Source organism: Crocodylus siamensis, chromosome 10 (genome assembly GCF_052110815.1).
Source record: "Crocodylus siamensis isolate JL-2025a chromosome 10, ASM5211081v1, whole genome shotgun sequence".
Lineage (NCBI taxonomy): Eukaryota > Metazoa > Chordata > Crocodylia > Crocodylidae > Crocodylus > Crocodylus siamensis.
Genome location: NC_143404.1, coordinates 55,363,939 through 55,384,499, shown reverse-complemented (window position 1 = coordinate 55,384,499; position 20,561 = coordinate 55,363,939).

Below are 20,561 nucleotides of genomic sequence, written 5' to 3'. Positions count from 1 at the left end.
AGGGCAAAACATGACAAACTGTACGTTTCCCTTTGCAGACTGGCAGAGTTCAAGCCTGCAAGGGACTGGGGGGGGGGTGGTTAGGGGGTGTCACGTGCATGTGTGCCCCCTGCACGTGGCTGGGAATACAGCCAGGGAGTGGTGCAGAGCAGCTCCTCCAGTTGTCTGTGAGTAAGTCTATTGGGGGAAGGAGGCTTGGGCGACATGGAGGGTGGAGGGGCAGAATGAGGCCTCCAGGGTGAGAGATGGAGTGGGGCAGAGTTGGCGGCTGGGGCCACAGCAGAGGGTGCTGCCTAGCTGGGGTGGTGCATGTGGCCTGGGGTGGGAATGCGGGGTCCCACCTGCTGGCTTGCAGAGGACCCCGGGGCGGGCATCAGGGCAGGGAGCTCTGAGCCCCACAGCAGGCAGCCTGCATCCTCCCCTGCACCCCACAGGCTCCTCTTGGCTCCACTCTGGCTATGCCACCCACAGTGGGAGTGGGGGATGGAGGGTGTGGGCATGTGTCCTGCTTTTGCATTTGCAAAAGCTGGCCACCCTATCATCAGTGAACATACACAATAGGCCAGAATGTCCTCTTATGTAAAACAGTCATGTAAAACAGGGGTCAAAGCCAATGGAAATATGCCAGTGTAGGGGGAGAAGAGATTCCATATTTCCTGCTCAAGGAGCATTATGGATACAGGATCAGCAGGGTGTTTATGTAGGGGGTTAGATGGGGTGGGCTGCATGGGCAGATGGCTGATATGTGTGTAGAGATTTACTCTGCCAGTACCTCTGATTAAGCTAGATGGACAAGAGGAACAGTTTTTTCTTCATAGATCTTTCTTCACAATACAACGGTACCCAGTTTGGCAAAACTCAGGTGAACTGGACACAGTGTTAGATGGGATTGCATTCAGTACTTGTAAAATCCAGCTTTCAGGAACCTTTTCAATGAAGGTAAGGTGCACAGGAGATTTTAGTTGTAAGTTTTCCACTGAAAAATAATAGTTCAACAACCCCCAGAAATTTCTGTGAAATCAAATTGGTTTTGATGAAATTCCTGAAATAAAGATTTGAAAAATGATCTATTTTATTTTGGTACATACATGCTTGTACCCATCCCTTTTAAAATAGCAGCTTTACCAGTTAATAACAGTTTTAGCCTTTAATCTAATGGAAAAATATAAGCCAACAGATTTAGACCTTTGTATCTGTTCTACTTTTGTACAGACTAGAAAATCCCAAATACCTGGTGCTTGCAAACACATGAGTTTGGCTTGTGCACCCTGATAAATGTACTCACAGACTGCCCCATTAGGGATTGCTGTCACAGCGATGGTTGTGTGGGTTTTTGGGAGCACACTCTTAAATTCTGGAGTTAGGAACTTTTTTTGCCAAATAAGTTCTTGTACCAAGCAACACAATTATCCTCTCATTGTTCATTTCAAGGTGTATTTATTTGGATTATCTTATAAAGTGGCATACCCTTTAATTAGCATTATACTGTATATTGAGATTATTTGGCTACCCGGGGTTGACTTTTCACTTTCCCTACCTTATTTAGTAAAGAAGTGCTAAAGGAAATACTGCTGGCCACAGTGAATAGGCAGTACAGCTTTTGTACTTCCCTTCTCTCTCCTGCCCTTCCCAGCTCTGTTGACATGAGGATCAGAGATTTCCTGAGCAGCTGTTAGATGCTACACCTTTAGGAGTTCCACGTTTTAGCTGCCCCACACCCTTTTCCCTTTAGCATAACTCACACATACCATGGATTAAAAAAAAAGGGCCTTGTCCTGTATAAATGACTTTTTATACACTGCGTGTGTCTACACGTGCACCAGACTGCACAGTTGGTACTGTGCAGTCATCTTAAGCAAGTATTACATGACTATACAGTAACTGCTGTTACTGTGCAGTCCTGGCGCCAGACGGGTCATTTCTGACGCTACTGCGCAGTAGGACCAGCATCCTGGTTCATGCCTGTTGATCCTATGTTGCTGTAGTGATGAGCTATGCTGCAGTAGCCCATTACTATGGCAATGTAGTGTCTTCTGTAGATACATCCACTGAGACTAAGAAAGAAAGAAAAAAGAGGAGTAATTCAGGACCTATGCTAGCATAACTGAGAGCTGTGTAATGCAGACAAGAGAGTGGCCTCTGCTGGTTTCATTGGGACTGCTTGCTAATAGGTCTGGATTTATGTAGCTTCCCAAAAGGGGCCTCTATTAGAAATAAGAACCTTAATGAATACATAGGATCCTAAGCATGTTTTCCCCAGCCCATCTTTTCTTAAACCTTTCTTTTAAATAAACATTAGGAATTTGATCCTCTAACCCCTCTGCATGTAAGGCACCTGCAGAATCAGGCCCAAGATTTTTTTCAGAAGACACTTAAAATGCTTGTTGATACACTCTGAATCACGTAAGTGATGGAAGCATTTATTCACCAACCACTGAGAAAGTTTGGTCTCTGTGTGTGGGATATACACACATGCACCTCTTAGCTATTTAGCTTAGGCTCAGAATTCATCTCCTCATTAGCCAGATATAATTACACCTGACAAAAGTACTGAATGCATTAAGGCATAAAAGGAAAAAAAGACAGAGGGATTAAACTGATACAGTCTGTCAACCTGTGATATTACCACCCCCCAGCAAGCATAAGAAGAAATAAGATGAATAATTGTTTAAGGATCATAACCATGATTACTGGGTGTGATCTCATATGCTGCACCTGAAGAGTCAGATAATTATGGAAATTACAAAAGTAAATCAATTTCAGTGCTAAGACAGGGACAGAGTTTTTATGGCAGATCACAGCATCTGAAATGCAACTTAGTACAGCACTGAACCTTGCATTACAGGTGGGAGCAGTGTTATCTCAGTGCTAAGCACATACAAAACTTGTTTTCTATAGGGTTAGGTGGCGGCATGCACTGCTGTATTTGGCCTAATCATTTGGAAGTGCCTATTCTGTGCGCTCAAAAATGCAAATTAATTTGGTGCTTGCATCGCTGATGACTTCATGGGCGGTTGTTCACTATGCAATTTGGTATAATTTACAGAGACAAAGGTCTGCAGTGAGTCATAATTCTGGTTTATGGGAGGCACTTGTGGATTGGGACAGTGTTGCCAGGGCTTGCCTGCATTATGCTTGGCACAAGCCAAGGTCATTCAACTTTCAGTTCGCTTTCACGAACACTGGTCTCTCCAAAGTTTATTCAAACATTATTAGGTTTATGTGGTGTTGAAAAGTTAGAAAAGATTTGTGGGAGGCAGGGAAAAGTTTCCTGTAAAGATTGTGCTGACCCATTCTAGGAAAAAGAATTCAGAATAGCACATCAACCTGATGGTCTCAGTCTGAAACTTTCCGTTCTTGAGCCTTCCGTTCTTTAACATTTGAAAAAATTAGTCAGTATCATCTTGTGACTAGATGTATGGGAGAAGGGCAGGAGAAAGTGTAAACTGGATATGTGGAAAATACACCCCCCCCCCCAAAAAAAAAAATAGAACAAAACCCTGGAAAGTCCAAAATCAAAACGCTTTGTTTCAAAATCCAATTAAGGTTGCTAGGTAACAACAATGTACTTACTTATCAGATCATTTACAAAATCTAAGCACTTAAAGGCAAAGACATTAATAGTGGAGGATGTCATAAATCTTACAGTGCCTACATAATAAACGTACATGTATTATTCTTACTGAGTACAAAGAAAAATAAATGCATATTTCATCACAACACAAGCTTAACACTGACCCCAAATAAATGGCTTTCTTTCATTAGCCATCTCAAAATATAACACAAAACAAACCCTTTCAAAAAAGGACTATAAAGATTATATATGTAGACACTAATGACATATATTGATCAGCCTTAAATGAAAGTCCATATGCATGCATAATTTTTCCATAAATCAACATGGTTATGTGTTTTTCCTTTGGAATGAGATATACAATAATATTCTCAAGAAACAGCAATTATAAATATTTTACTAAAACATTGAACTGTCATTTTGATAAATATATATGCAGACATTGGATTTTTCAACTTCCTGTGTCCCTTTAAAAGGTACTTAGCCATCTCAACTGAGATATCAAAATAACATGCGCTTTCAAAAGGGTCAGAGTTAAGGATACTGTGTTCTGGTTACATGTATTTGTTTTTACTGAATAACAATCAGGTACAGAACTGATGTAAATTATAACAGAACCCCTTACTCCAATGGAGTTATGCTACTCGACACTACCTAAGAGTCTGGACTAATCAATTTATGTTTATTAAAAGAAAAAAAAAAGTACTGTACTGAGCTATTATCCCCCAATACAACAAAGTACTTAAGCATATCCTGAACTGTATTAATGTATTTGTGTCTCAGTGATTTAAAAGCACGTGCTCGGTGCTCATGTGCTCAGTAGGATCCTGAATGGCATCAGTCATATACTTAAAATTAAGCAGATGCTAAAATGCTTTAGCCTTAATATCTGTTCTTTCAGGTATTCCGTTTATTTAAAAAGAATATACTGTCATTATCCACCCAGATCAGTATGAGCAGATATGTGTTTCTCTGAACCACTCTGCTTGGTATGTGTGTGGTGGTTTAGATTGTATGAGATATATAGAAGTTGTGACAACCTTGTTGTCACATAGTTAGTTTTAAAATTAAATCTTTGGTTCCGAGATAAACCACAAGAGTAGAGCGCATGTCAGCATCTCAGGATAGAATTTCTTCCATGTGGCTCCCTGCAGCTTATTTGACTCTCTTCTCCCTTGAAGTAAAGGCTGTTTTTAAGTTACAAAACTTTTCACACATCTAAGACATGTTTCAATGCAAATGTGCTCAAAAAGCTGAAAACTAGTAAAACCGTTGCCATAGAAGACAGATTTTACTAGGGGAATACAACAGTGGCAATACTCAGATCTCTGCCCTTGCGTGCACTGATCTGTTATTCAAGGATCTAAAAATATCTATTTGTATGAACAATGACTTAAGTTTATGTGCACAAACTCAGGCATTCACAAGTGCAACTGGTGCACGCACATTTTTGGAAGCACAGTCATTTGAAAATCTGGTTAAAGAAAAGAGATTTTTAGTCTTTTACAGAGACTGGACCAAGTTTGTCCCTGAGGTAACTCCATTACTTCAAAAGCCAGGATAAATTTGTCCTAGGGTTCTTAACCAAAGTCATTTGAGCTCCAGTTCCCAGAATGCCCGTGGATCTGACATGTCTGAATGTTCTAAAGTTATCCCAGTTGATTTTTCTGATGTCAGATCAATGGATTGTGACTTTCTGATGTATGAACAATTGATTTTTACTTTTTAAAGGGAGTGTTTGCTCTGCTGTTGTTGTCACAATATACTAAATCTTAAAAAATTATTACTAAGTGCATTGAGGATCACATAGTAACTAAAAGGAACTTCTGAAAACTCATAAGCAATACTGAAAACCATTGAGCTTTGAGCACTTGAAAAGCTAATCAGGCCCCTTTCCTAAAGCCTTGAAGTGTGTGCTTTGAAGTCCCACAGAAGCCAATGAGGGCTTTCTGAAACAATGGATTGCAGAACGGGTCCCTGAAACATGTCAGGTTTGGTACAAATATTAGAAGCAAAAAATAGATTTCCCCCCCCACACCACCCTACACAAATTTACAGATGTGAATTAACTGTAAATATATAATGCTTATAAGCCAGATTCAGTAACTCGTACTCAGAATGATTAACAAATGTATGAGATGTTCATTCACTTCAGTGGAACTACTTTAGTGAAAAAATATTGCTCAACATCAGTAAAAATAGCAGAGCTGAAAGATTCATGCCCATTGAGAAGAGAAGTACAGCTAATTTTTTTATGGAAAAAAACTTTTCAACAAAAAGGATTTATTTAAATGAAAATGATAATTCATCAAAACTGTGGAAAAATGTTTATAGGCTTTAGTTTAGACATACTAAAATATATGGAGTATGCTATGCCTGGATCCTTGTGATCAGACCTGAGGAAGAATGTCTTGCATTTAAAAGCTTGTCTAACCAATGTTAGACAAGTTGGTCCAATAAAAAACTGGTCCAATAAAAAATAGCGCTAAAAAGTTGGTCCAATAAAAAATAGCACTCTAGGAAATTCTTGCCTCTCGCATAATTTTTGGACCGCCATGGCTACATCACTCTTACACTACTAAAATATTTTAGTACTTTTGAACTGGGAATTGTAGAGGAGTCTCTGCCTTCTTTTAGATTTTACTGTCCCCCCAGGAGAAAAAAAGAGAGGGAGGAGGGACAGGTAAAAGTGACAGCTCTATCTGGGGGGAGAGGGAAGGAATCATATTTTCACATTTTTAGCACAAGGCAAGTGATTTCTTTCAAAGTAATGGTCTCTCCTTTAAAGAGCTACTTTAAACTTCCCTTTTCACATTTTTTCAGCTGTGTAAAACTGGTGAGATAGAGCTAGAAAGTGGGGAAAAGTGTAAGAAAGTGGGTATTTCTCATTTTTGCTCCTTTTTCAAATCCTATTTCCACTGAATAAGCTCAAAGAGGTTTAAAATGAGAGCATGAGAGAAACCCTCCCCCATCCTTTTCCCCCTCATTTTTAATGTTTCCTCCTCTCCTACTCAAATCTCTTTTTTCCCCAATCAACAAGAATGTTTTTTATATATATATTTTTAAACCACCTCAAGTCAGAAGTGACCATTATGGTCACTTAGTCTGACCTCCTACATAACACAGGCTAGAGGATTACTAATAAAGCCTCACAGCATTCCTATGAGTAGTACAGTATACTCCATCTGCCACCCCTGAGTGCAGCTGCCTCTGAGACTGAACAGAGATGCAACTTCATGTGCTACAGGACAAAATAGATTAAAAGGAGAGTAACAGGACAAAATGGGTGTGAAACAAGTTCCCATAACCAGCTGGAACTGCAAAGATTAGGTAAAATTAAAAGATGTACATTCGGCTACATACAAGTCCAAGAAAAAGGTATTAAAAATAACCAAAACGTAAAATCATTTTGTACTGGCCATTTGGAGAGACGACATTTGGTAGTAATTTGTCTAAACATTTCAAGAGTGATACCATTTCTAAAGAGCCATGTAATACAGATCTAACTCAGGAGCTAATCTAAGTTGAATGATTTTTTTTTCAGTTTGATTTACATGCTGAAAAATGTATAAATTACATCAATCTATATTCACTTGAATGGATTTAGATTCGCTTACAATCTTTCTCTTAAATTGTTTATATGTGGTATGAGTAAGCAGCTATTTTACACCTGCCAATATATGCAAATGAATACTTTGTATTACTGAGGCTCTGCTTATTTTAAGCATTTTTAATCACTTTAAGAGGGCACATAACTAATTTTTAGCTCATTATGAAGGTAATCTTCCTTTGCTTATTTGACTTGGGCTGCTTCCATAACATCTGCTTTCATGCATAGACACTACAGTATATGCTATGTACATGTAAACAGTACTATATGTGGTTATATTCACATGCCATAAACTTAATGAAATGTTGGAGATGGTCCCATGGCAGAAACACATCTGAACCATGGAAAACTGCTCAACTTTGTCAACATCTAGGAACCTACAGAGGAGAGACATGACTTTGTCAGCTGTTTCTTAATGATGCTGAGCTAAAAATATAAGAAGAGAGAGATTTTATCTTTCTCTCTTTTTTCAAGAACAGTAACTCCTGGGGCAATCTTAACATATGTGTGAGAAGGTCTTGCAGAGCAGTGATTAAAGAGAAGCAGCAAATATCTTTGCCACCATTATTTGATAAACATGTTTCTTTTTCATTGGTTTCCACAGATCCTCCTGACTCCTCTCCCATTTTGTAAAACCTTTCTGCCTTGCACAAAAGGCTATTTGCCAAATTCATATACAAAAGTGGAGAAACCTGTTATAAATCCCCAGGGTTTGCTCCTATCCAATTTGAGGGCCTTGTCAGACTCTCTGCCTTTTATGCAGATCAACCTGACACTAAGCTTCTATATGTACTTGCATATAATCTCACTGCGGTAGCTCTGTCACCTGCAATATGCTTTCTGTGTGTATACACCTCACTGTTTTTTTCCAGATCTAGTTTTCCAAGGTGGTCTGTGTAAGTGTCAGAGAAGTGTTTTAATTAAAACTATGGGCATATTGTATGTGCCCATTTTATGAGCATTTAAAAAAAACAAAACAAAAAATAAGTTAATTCAAGTTTTAAACCTTTAATTCAAGTTTTAAACCTTTCCCCAACAAGGGGGCACATCTGGAGTGTTTTTTTCCCCCCCTTGACAATGTCTCCACTTTTAAATAGCTATTTAGTAAATAAAATAATTAAAATGAATGTGTCTTCCCCCATCTCATGAAAAAACAGACTCGGGGAGATGTGTTCTGACATGAAACTTCTTTTCTGTCAATGCCAAAATAGAAGCTGGGTTTCAAAAGCTCCATCAGTTCCTCACTGCAATACGCCTCCTGTCATATGTTGCCCATTAGTGTAAAGATATTTGTGCTCTGCAGATACATAGCAGAGATAAACTGATTTTTTGAAGTAGGAACACATTCTGTTTGCACACTGAACCCAAATGCTTATTTAGGCACTTGTTTATCATCTGCTGTTATATTGTAGAGCATACGAGAGCCAGAAAGTATTCCTTTTTGTTAAAAGGAATTTTATGCTGGTACAAGTTATGTTTTTTGAATAAATCAGTAGTGAAAATATAGGAGTTGGCACCATTAGGGAATTCACTGGGTCACTCAAGAAAGGAAGCTTACAAGTGATGATGGGGCATAGAGCAGCAGATGAAGAAAGCTTTTCAGGTCTTTTACTGTCAAACTCATGCCTAGATGCTGCTGTGTCACCATGCAATAACGCAATCACTATCTTGCATCAGAACATTACATCAATACCAAAAAGAGCAGGGATCAGCTGGCATTAAGGTGGAGCTTCAGTCTCTGAGTCAGAGCAGAGAGTCAGCAAAGAGAGCAGAAGTGACACCTTTTCCTTTTTGGAAGATGCTAAGCCTTGCTCTGCTGAGGTCCAGCCTGAGTTCCTTCATTGCATGCACAAATGGTTCTCTGGTGCTGTCCTGTTCCTAATAGGGACCCTTTAGCATGTGGGATGCCAATAACATTTGTTTCAAATTGAAACATCTTCACCTTATTCTATGCAAGGTAATCAATATGTAACAGCAGAATCTAGTGACATTGATGGGAGTGTGTCCATTCCCATATATACCCTTTTGCCGTACCAGTCTCTTTTTCCTACCCAAGATTTCTTCATAAACCTAGAACCTCAACCGAAATACCACTCACATTTATTAAAAATATTAAAGCCCCTGTGTGATATAACTTGGATTCCTTGCACTGGCTATTGTGTTTCTTAGGCTACTAGGATGATTTTCTCCATTGTTTTCAGATTTTAAAAGCACCTAAGACCAAGTCATGAGCTATTCATGTGCAATAATAGCGTTTGGGTACATGGAACAAAAAGTCAGTTATGATCCTCACAGACTTTTAGCATAGTGGATATACATTAGTGCTAAGTGTTTCTGGAAAGCTTACCCGATGGGATATGTGACAGAGAATCTAGTTTGCATGATGGGTGCTGAGCCCTTGAAAATCTGGCTTTAATGTCCTTTATCACCTAAATCAGGATAAATATTGCATATGTGACTTTCTGTACATATTAGAGACAGGTATTGAGAAATGCAAGAGGACACTTACCCTTTGTTGTAAAGTGTTCTCAGAAGACAAGAGGATTTTTCCTTTTTCAGTCTTCTAATTGATTTTAATTATCCAGAGCTATTTTTCTCCCTACAGAAATGCCAGTGCAATACCATGTTGCTGTATACATCCCACTGCCTTTTAAGATGATTAGTACATCATGAGAGGAATAAGATGAATGAATGAGATACACCTGTTTCACCACTGCATATATGTAGAACCTTGCTATTAACAGGAAAACCAACTACACTTCAAACCAAATTATTTTAACAGCTCTACATTTTTCATAAGAATTCATTAAGTAGATTCCATAAAATACTCCAAAACAGCATAAAATGAGATGAGAAAAGATTCAAAAAAGGGAAAAGTCACACATTTAAAGGAAATGTAATCTCATTGTACTATTATCTAAAATCAGTGCAAAAAAGAACACTGCGGCACACTACTGACCTCATTTGCAGTTTTAAATTATGTTTATCCATTAGGTATTATGTAGGAAAATAACTCTGTTTTAATCCACTGAGATCAGAACCTATTGACTTATTTGATCCGCAATCCAGGCTTTACTTTCAGAATGTCAGAGACACCATAATGGACTATATGGGCACATCCAGACGAGCCTGCACGTGCCTCTTGCTGCGTCTCAAAGCAGTTTCAGATGCAGCAAGGGGCACGCTGGGAACAAAAAAACCCCCCATTCACTGCACGGCATATTTGCAGTGCAGGCTCAAAATTTGATACCTGGATATCCAGATATCAAAACACAGGGGGAAAAAGTGGGACAGGGCACAGTTCCTGACTATGTTCTGATGCCAGGAGCTGGTCCTCCAGAGAGATGCTCTGGTTTCTGGCCAGAGCATCTCTATGGTGCTCCTGCTGCCCTGGCACATGGGGCATGAACTCTTAGTGTGCTTGGACAAGCAGAAGCATGGCAAAGATTGGGACCTGGGTGCTGTCACAGGTAAGTAGGCGTGTGAGGATGGGGGGTGGTTTATGGGTGTGGATGGGTGTGGGTGGGTGTGAGGAGTGGCAGGGGGATGGGTTGTGAGGAGTAGTGGGGGGAATGTGAGGTTTGAGGGTGGGTTTGTGAAGGGGCTTGAGTGGGGGCTGCCACAAGCCTGGCCTCCTCATATGTCCCCAGTGCTGGCGGAAGCAGCCAGTGTGGCTGTAGCCCAGCTGAAGGCACAGCTGGTGGTGATGTGTGTCCCAGACTCTGCACATGCTGAATGGACCTGGAGGTGCAGCAAGTGGCCCAGCACCGCCTTACTGTCCTGGAGAACCTCCGGCTACAGGTCTGGGGAATACAGGGTGGCCACCCTATGAAAGGTGGCCAAGAGGTGACTAAAAAAGACCCTGTCTCCCCACTCCAGCTGCCAGCTAGGCTTGTCAGCTGGAGTCATCAGGATCTGCAAGAAAAGCAGGGGGTACCCCACCTCCCAAAGGAAGGAGAGCAATTGGCATCTCCAGAGACCCTTCCTGCAGCCGTGGACATTGAGGGTCATGATCTTAAATGACCTCATGGCTGCGGGGTTGGCAGGGGCCTCATAGGCCTCAATGCCTGATGTGGGGCCCTCTGGCTTGTGAAGCATAGAGGGCATCTACAAAACTGTGGGCCTGCCTATAGATCTGGGTGTTGGAGCGCTTGGGCCTCTTGCCTTCCCCTGCCAGTGCCCTCATTGTGTTGAGGACACTGTCAAAATCTCCCTATTGGTCCAAGGTGAGCTGTACCTTGCTTGCAGACTGTGAGGTGTAGTGTACTTGCAGGCAAGGACAGCAAGTAGCTCACCCTTAGGAACCATTGGGACCGAGAGGTCTGCAGCCTCCATGGAGCCCGCCAGTTCTCAGGCATCTTTCTTCTGGTCCTGGGGCTCAGCACGCTCCTTGGGCACTGCCTGAACCCTCTGCAGCCCCTTGGCATGGGGCAGGGGTAAGGGTGTGGGTGAGACTCTCTCCCAAGATAGCAGGGCAGACAGAACCCCAGGGGATCTGCATAGGATCTGTGACAAGATTGGCTTGTCAGTCAGGGGACCCCACCTCAACCCTGTCTAGGTTGGGACCATAGGGTGGGCTGGTAGCAAGTCTATTCTAGGAGTGGGAGGGGGAGAAGACCCGTTAGGCACCTGGGTGGCATCGGTGCCTGCCTTGGGTTCTGGGAGACAGTACCTCCCCCCTCAGGACTCACCAGGGTGAGCCCCAAGGCCCCCATCTCCTCCAGGTCATCAGAGGGGGAGGGCTCCACTACCAGACCTACTCTTGGGTCAGCTGAGGTCTTAGCCTCAGAGCCCATTGTCTTGGGGGGCAGGCCCTGACCAGCAGAGCAGGGGGCCTCCTCCATGGACTCCTGCTTGGGACTGGCCAGCAGCCCCAAAGCCTCCTCCACTGGGATTACTTGTTTCATCTTTCCTGGGGGTGGGGTGTTGTGCACAGCTTGGGATGCCCCTGAAGCTGGGTTGCTCTTTCCCCCTGCATGGTGGTCCTGGCAGGGGGGGAGGGAGGGTGAGTCATCTACCTCAGAGGGCTCCAGCTGCACCTGGGCCTTCTGCTTGGCTCTGTGCCCATAGGAGACCTGCACCCACTCAGCCATGGGGTGGTCCTTGGGTAGAGAAGAGTTGACAGGAGAAGTTGAGGGTTGCAGGGTGGGACAGTTGCAGTGGGGACATGGCTAGGGTTGGGGGGGACCCTGCTCCCTTTCTCCCATCAGCTGCTGCCTCCCTCCCTGGAACCCCGCCAAACTTGGTTGAGTGGTGGGATCCCCTGAGCTTGTTGGGGGGCTGGGTGTTGTTGCTGGGATGCCAGGGGGCCCAAGGGGGGAGGGGCACTGGTAGCAGAGGTACTCCCTCTCACCAGTGGGACCACAGATGTATTCCCCACCTGGCCCATGGGGGACTCATGACACAGGTCCCCCAGCATATAAAACACCCTCACCACGCAAGGCACCTCTCAGCCTCCAGCTGCACTCCCACTGCCAGCTGGATCATGACTTGGTGGCGGAAAGAGTGCATGGGGCAGAGTCCAAGGTCTCGGCACCCCAGCGGGAGGGCCATCTCTGGGGAGATAACTCTTCCCAGTTGGGGACATAGGGTGGGATGGAGATGGGGACCACCAGGGTCCCCAACTCTTCTAGAGGCTCAAGGGGGATGTGTTCATTCTGCAAAATGAGCCCCTTCTCCACCTCCTTTTGTGTGGAGGCCTCTGAGGCAAGGAAACAACCCTCCTTGCCATGAAAGTGGAAGGCCACCATGATCTTGGGGGCCCCAAACATCTGAGCCAGGGTCTGCACCCAGGTCTCAAAGTGCAGGCTCTCTTGCTTGGGTAGTTGGCACTTCACCCTGTGCCTGTGGGTGAGTGCCAGAAAGGGGGCCCTGCTGCCTGAGCTGGAAGGGCTGGCAATGGAGGGTTCAGGCCCCACAGCTGTGGGTTACCCCACAGCTGTATGGGCATAGCTGTGGCTCCCTTGCTGGGAGGCCACCTTGGTGGGGCTAGGTGGGGCTAGGTGGGGCTAGGGCTAGGGCCAGGGACAGGTTGAGTGGGCGTGCTGGCTGGTGTAGTGCACCTGGTATGCTCAGGTGCCAGTTATCTAGGTTTGGGGTGGGGACCTTGCTCTTCCCACCCCCAGCTGTGGAGGAGGCCAAAGAGGAGCCTTCCCATTACTCTTGCCCTGGGTCCTTGATGGTGGTGGGAAGGGTGGCGGGGGGGGGGGGGGGCTTGGGAACCCTTCCAGGGTGGAGGCCTTGCTGGGGGAGACCCACTGGACCTGCTTGCCTTCCCACTTGTCCCCACAGCAGGGATCACAGGTTGTCTACCCCTGGAGGGGGTCAGTTGGACTCTGCCCCTGGGCTGGGGGTTGCAGGGACATGCGTCCCCTTGGGGGCATGGATGGAATCTGTCTCCACAGCAAAAGCTGCAGGAACTTCTGCAGTGGTGTCTGCTCCCCACAAGAAGGCTCCTATCCTGTCATTGCTTAGTATAAGGGAGAGGGAAACCAGAACCCCCCCCCAAAACACAAACGGGCCAGTGAATCTAATGGGGCAGGCTGTGGCTGTGCGGGGGGAAGGGGTCTGTAGCTCAGTGAGCTTCAACCCCACAGAAAACTGGGTGGGCTATACTTGGGGAAGGTGTGGGGGGGGCACACACACAAGGCCTGGGGAGTCTCAAGATGTCTCACTCAGTCACACAACAAACACCAGGGGAAGGGGAATGCACCACAGAACTTACCATGCAAGGGCAAAAACACACAGGGGAGGCTGCTGAGGCAGGTGTAAAAGATTGCAGGAGCAGTGGAGCGGCTCCGTTGGTTGAAGGTCAGTCCAGGAGCCCCTCAGGCCTCCAGCCAGGCACTTAGCAGCAGGGCAGGAGGCAGGAAATGAGGCACAGGATCAGATGTGGTGAGGCAGCTGTGACAGTGCAGGAGCAAACAGTCAATTAGGGAAGTTATCCAGTGGAGGTGCGGTGCAGGGCAGTGAAAGGCAGTGCAGCAGGGAATCCCCTCCCCCTCCAGAGGGGGGGCAGTGGCAGCACAGGTAGCAGCAGCAGAAGCAGCAGTGGCGGTAGCAGCCATCCAGGTCAACCACCCATGGCATGTAGGTGAAGGTGAAAGTGAAGGCAGGAGGTGGTTTGCCTGAGGCAGCTGGGGCAGGCAAGGCACCCTTAGGCACTGGCAGTAGTTGTGGGGGAGGGGCCTGCAGACAGCACAGGCCCTCTCCCTGGGCACAATGTGCCCCGCACCAAAGTGCTTTTCCAGGCATGTTCACAGAGGCAAAAATCCCTGGCTCAAATTTGTGTTGCTTTTATTTGAGCTGCTGCAACCGCACGTGCCTGCACGTATGGACGCACCCAATGGCTGTATCCAGATGGGCATGGGTGTTTTGTTTCCCGGGGACAAGTAGCAGTGGCACAGTTTGAAGCCTTACCTGGGGTTCTGGTGGCTTCCCAGCGCTGCAGCAATGGCACACAGAACCTGGCCAGCAGCTGCAGTACAGCTCTGGGCAGCCCAGCTCTGCTTTTCAGCAGTGCGCGCTGCCTGTCTGTGACCTTTTTTCCCCCAGGGGTAAAAATAAAAACCTATAGAAAAAAAGTGGAGCATTGCATGTACGGGCAGAACTCCCTTGCAGCATGGAGAACATCTGAAGCATGGAGACCTCCAGTGTGGAGACCTTTGGTGCAGCAGAACCTATTGACTCCTTTGGGTTCAAGTCAATGAAAAAGAACTGTTATTTAAGGAAATGGGACCTCTTTGAGTTTAAATCTTATAGCAGCATTGTAGTACAGAATGAAAACATTTGAAAACTGCATGCTTTCATGTGCTTCAAAAGACTCATGGCACACTGGGTTATTCCTATAAATCACATTCAGGTAAGGATTTCATATAATCCATTTTTGTTGCAACGCACAACAAAGTACACTGAATCCTCACTCAGTGGGCATCTCTACATGGGACTCTTAATGCGCAGAAGACTAATTCTACTGTGCATTAGGGTGGCAGGCAAAACCCATGCTAATGCACTAATGCACAGTAGATTTAGTCTAATGTACATTAACATCAGAAAGCATTCATTTGCGCTAACATGCAGTAGTGCCTATCACAGTGCATGAAGTTAATACTTGTCATTACAGGTACTAAATTTAATGCGCCATAATTACAGCACATTAACGCATGGATAGATGTGCCCACTGTGCCTCCTTTAAAAACCTTTGTTGTAAATTATATTGAAACTGCCTCTGCTTGGGGAAGTGTCTGAAAACTTCTCAAAAAGTAATGGCGGAGAAAGATTGAAAAACTAGGCCTAAGCAGCTGATGGGTTTCCATGACATATTTAAGTATACTGACCTGAAAAGAAATCTGTAATAGGAGTGTATCGGGGAGAAAGTTAACAAAGACTCTGGGCATCAAAAATGGCAACTGAAGTAGTGTTAGTCATTAGCTAATGCTTTAAAGAGGTGTTCAGTACCAAGGCATGATGCTGAAGCAGCTTGGCCCAACAGGACTCACCACACCTAGCTAACCAACCGAGCTCCTTGTGTTTCTTAAATCTAGGTGTTTGGCTCAGTTTCTCAGCTTTAGAAGCCAGAAAGTTCTTTTTTTTAACCTTTTAAAGCTGAGCAACCTCTACACTTGATATACCCTGGGTTTCTATGGATGTATTTGGCCTCAGTAACTTTTCCCACAGCTTGTGGGCTTCACACTGTCTGCCGCGTAACTCATGCTGGTGTTGCTTTGGCCTGGTGAAAAAGCCCAGAATGGACTGCTCCATCACTGGATCCTCTTGTGCCTCTCTCTGGTTACATTCTAGTCATCATTCCTCCGGCCTTTAGTGTCTCAGTTGCTGTTCCATTTCAGAGAAGTCCAGCTTGTTTTCTCCCCATATATCCAATATTGTTGTCCCGACCATTCTGCTTTTATTACACATCTCCCTGGGCCAACACTCTCTTCCCTCTGGGTATCTTTATAGCCTTTATTCCTATGAACATGATGATGTACCTGTCTCTTTTGACTTCTCTTTGTGTGGCAATTACAAGAGTCTTCTCCTGCTTTTGTTGTTCTCTCTACTCAGCAAATGTTCAGGTTTGCTTTTTATAATGTCCTTGTGCCTTCTGTGTATTCCTACTGCCCAGGGTGGATTAACCCTTTAGTGGGCCCTTGGCAAACAAACCATGCACCTAGTTGCTTTGCACAGGGCAATAGCAGCAGCAGCAGCAGCAGCAGCAGCCGCTGTCACGTTGCTGCCGCTGAGGCTTGGAGCTGCAGTGTTCAGCCCCAGAAGGGAAAAGGAGCCGGGCGGAACTGCAGTGAAGTGGCAGCAGCACTGCCATGGCAAAAAAACCATAACTGGGCCTTTTCGTCACTTATGGCACTAGGCATGTGCCTAGTTTGTCTATGCATTAATGCAGCCCTGCTACTACCGCTTGTTCTTCATACCAATGTATAGTTTTAGGGAAAACCAAAGGGAGGGACTCCCTGTGCTCCATCTGTACCGAACCAGCAATGTCTTTTTTGCATTGATATCCCCTGACTTTTAATTTTGGCTCAAGCATTGACTCTCTCTGCATCCTTAGGCAAAACATCAGTGTGGCAGTCATGGCAATAATGACCTATTGGCTGTGCATTTCAAGAACCCTTTGCTGAAACAGATCATTTTCTGAACTCACTTTTTTCTCACAGAAATCCATACGGATATCATGACTCTGTTCATGTGCAGAGGGACCAGTACTCAGTCAGAAGGCTTATACAGAGTACTGCTTGTATTCTTCTAGTTGTGGCAGGAGCCATCTTTTTCAAAGATGTTTGTGGAGCACGTGGCCCAGCTCGCCTCTGATATTACTTGGGGCCATTAGTTGCAAGGATGGTACAAATGACAAGGGGTGATTTTTTTTAGCCAAAGTTACTTGTAAACAATTCTAAAAAAATCGTTTTTTCCAAATCACTGAGGAAAAGAGAAGTGGACAGGTAAGAACCAGAGTTCTAACCTTGGCTCAAACATTGACTTGTTCAGCATCCTTGGGGAAATCATGCAGCTTCTGTTTACTTCAGTGTTTCTAGCATGAAGTGGGAATCATGAGACAACAAGAATCTTTACTGTGGAACCAATGAGCATTGAGAAGGCTAAATTCACTAATACTTCTCACTTATACAAACAAAGTCTGCAATACCCCATATGATCTGGAGAACTAAAAACAGAGATCCACACAACTCGTATGATCTATAGTATATTGAAAGGAAAATCATTCACCGGTTGCAATATGTAACCAGGAAGATTTATTCTAAAAACTGCCCCTCTTTATTTAAGTTTTGGGCGTCTGAGATATACGATTTATTTTAATGATATACAATACTTTACTTTGTATTTGTGATTTCAAGACCTCAAGATTTGAAGCTTATGTAAATATCCAGCTGTGAAGGCACAAGATAAAATCGTGGCTCTGACTTAGTCTCCTAAAGTCAAATAGATGTGAAAAATTGAAAAGTTGCTGCAGGCCAGCATTGTGGTGATCTCTGTAATCTGCATACCTAGCTTTGATTTGGGATAATATCCTTGGCTAGCATGTAGTGGGGAATAAGGATACAATATTTCATATTATCTGAGATTCTGAAAACATGTCCCTTCACTATTTCAGTACTTGGGACTTTAAAAAATAATATGCAGCAGGTAAGCATTGCAAGCATATTAAATATTCTCAAGGAAAATCAAAATGCTCAGAATGTCTGTGGGACTTCGCACATAATTCATAATTTATCCTTTTACAAAGACCATTTAAGGCTAAAAATGGTATCTTTTCTGAGTGAAATTATCTGCACTATGGAAACTTACACCGATTTAGGATTCTCCTTGGTTTGTAATCACATCTCTTAATTCTGAGCAGAGTAGGTTAAGAAATTGAGGAAAAAACATGGAAGACCAAAATGATCTATACATAAATATGCCTCAAAGGAAGTTCACATTTATTAAATGGGAGGGAATACAGATAGTTGTTAATACTGGGATAGTGCTGCAAATGTAGTACATTAACCTGTCTATTACTGTCTATTACATCAGCCAATCTCACCTTGTCTCCGCTGTTTTCTCCAGTACATTCAAAGCATCATGATTATTCTGAGTTATTCTTACTATTTTCAAACATTACATATATCATAGTAGTGCTTTTGACATGGTCACTTTGGTTTCCAGCAGGGGTTGTCAACCAGGTGTATGTGTACCCCCAGGGGTACTTGGGGAGGCCTTAGGGGGTATGTGTGGGTGACTGGGGACAGAGCGCCACCACCTACCACCCCGTGCTACTGCCTCCCAGGATCGGGCCAGGGCGGGCCCCTCTGCAAGCTGCACAGGTGCTGCCCAGCTGGTTGGATGTGGGAGAGGAGAGGGGAGTTTGCATGTGGCAGCAGCCACCGTCCACCACCCTGTGTCCAACCGCCAGAGGTGCGTGCTATGTAGGTACAAAATACCAAGAAATAAGAACACCACTTCGTGCTAGTGGGGAAAAGAAGGGCAAAGGAGGATTGGGCCTTACTAATTCTTCATTTTATTTGGTTTCACTGAAAATATTTCACAGAGCTCTTCTCATTGCAGTTATTGCAAATCTATTGATAGCAGGTGTTGCTGATTGAGGGATATATCCCATTTGGCTAAAATAATACTCCGCCCATAAACTAACATTATCTTACAGGGACAAAAGATGTATATACTGGGAAGGTTTTAAAAAATATTTGTGCAGTACATAAGCATGCACACATTTTTTCCCCTCTAGCACATGAACATATTCCAGACTTACCTGCTGAGTGAGTCTAGGTCCAAAATGACAGGCAGATGTGAGTCCATTTTTACTTCCATTGAAAACAATGCTGACTGTCCAGTTCACCTAAGTAACACAGGAAAAATGGATGTTCGAAGATAACTTAAGTGAGGCTAAATAGGCTATATGCCAGATTGAAAGAGGGTATAAATTAAAGTAAATTAGGCTTTCTCAGGTTACCTCTGAATTTGGATCACTCTTTGTGATAAGACTACTCACATGCTCGATACCTGGTGACAAACTCAAAGCATTCTGCAAAGGAAGAGAGAGAAGAGGGGGAAAGAAAATGTGATTATGAAACATCAGAGTAGATCTGATCATGTCAAATTCCTCTGGAGGAAAAGACAGAGAGAAAAATTACCAGCACGCAGCTCTTGAAGTCAATAAATGAAATTTACCCAATTCAGCAGAGGCATCAGGGAAATCACTCTTGATTTGTCTTTGATAGGTTGACAAAATCTCTGTTAAAGCTGTTTTAATGCTTTTGTAACTAGGCTTCCAAATACATTGAACCCGAGCCAGATCTCAGCTTAATAGAACCAGCCCTTCATGTCAATCAAATGTGTAGCTGGTGAGAAAAATGGACTTTTTTTTGCCCCTTGTTCTGAAGTTGGGCAACAACCCAAATGCCTCAGTTCTGCTTTGCCAAACTCCTAAAAGAAAATTCACTTACAAGAATGAATAATTCCATGGCTTTTTGTAGCAGAATGAAACACATCAGGCTAAATTCTGCCCTAGATTATTTTAAGGCTCCCAGTGAAATCAGTGCTAGTATTGCTGGCATATCTGAGGGCAGAATTTGGCTCATTTTGAATCAGGCATTATAAAATGAAGGCAGTCTGCTTTCCACAAGTGGGCAACATTTATTAATTAATTTACAAATAATTTCCGTTTCCATAAAGCACAATTGGGCAAATTAATCAGAGCCTTGACTTATTGCTCAAAGGTGCACTACATTCTTCTTTTTTTAATGGTTCTGTTTGATGTGTCAATTGGTATGTAATTTGAATGCTAAACTGTTAAGGTATAAGCATAAAAATGGTTGCTGTTGGGCAGTGCACACTTTTGAAAATTTGATCCTTGGTTTCCAATTGCACCTCCATTCAACACAGGTCAGAAATTCACCTTATGCTGAATGAGTTCACAGGAATTCCAAGATGAATTTTTCTGTCCTGGAAAGGTGGCCAAGTACTCATCTCATTCTGATTTGCATGTACTATACAGATTTGAGAAATAAACTATAAATAAATGACTGTAGGAAGCCAAAAATGTTAGAAAGAAAAGATGGACCCTAGCCAAAAAGTTTGTGTGGGATCTAAACCTGAACTTTCCCAAATTTTAGAAAAGTCTATAAGGGACCTGAGTTAATAACAACACAAAATCCCTGCTTGCTGCTATTATAAAATAACCAACATTTCTGCTTCTGAACAACCAAACTTTAAGGCTAGGTGCAGACATTTGAAAAGCCCAAGACAGATTTGATCTAAGTTACATGATTTTCTGTAAGAGGTGTAGTTTAGATTGGTAGCGAGCTGAACACGTATTTGCCCTTTGGTGGTGGGGGAGGTGGGGGCAAAACTTAG